Raw genomic sequence first — 424 nt, forward strand, 5'->3', positions numbered from 1 at the left:
TGCTGATTTCATAGTCCTAGAGACTGGGAAGTGCATGGATGAATCCATCATCCTTGGCAGACCCTTCCTAGCCACAGCAAAGGCTATGATTGATGTTGATAGAGGAGAGTTGATCATTCAAGTGAATGAAGAATCATTGGTGTTTAAGACCCAAGGATACCCCTCTGTCACCATGGAGAGGAAGCATGAAGAGCTTCCCTCAAAACAGAGCCAAACAGAGCCCCCACAGTCAAACTCTAAGTTTGGTGTTGGGAGGCCACAACCAAACTCTAAGCTTGGTGTTGAACCCCCACATTCAAATTCTAAGTTTGGTGTTGGGAGGTTCCAACATTGCTCTGAGTATTTCTGAGGCTCCATGAGAGCCCACTGTCAAGCTACTGACATTAAAGAAGCGCTTGTTGGGAGGCAACCCAATGTTATAATT

This window comes from Arachis duranensis, chromosome 1 (genome assembly GCF_000817695.3).
Source record: "Arachis duranensis cultivar V14167 chromosome 1, aradu.V14167.gnm2.J7QH, whole genome shotgun sequence".
NCBI classification, from domain to species: Eukaryota; Viridiplantae; Streptophyta; class Magnoliopsida; order Fabales; family Fabaceae; genus Arachis; species Arachis duranensis.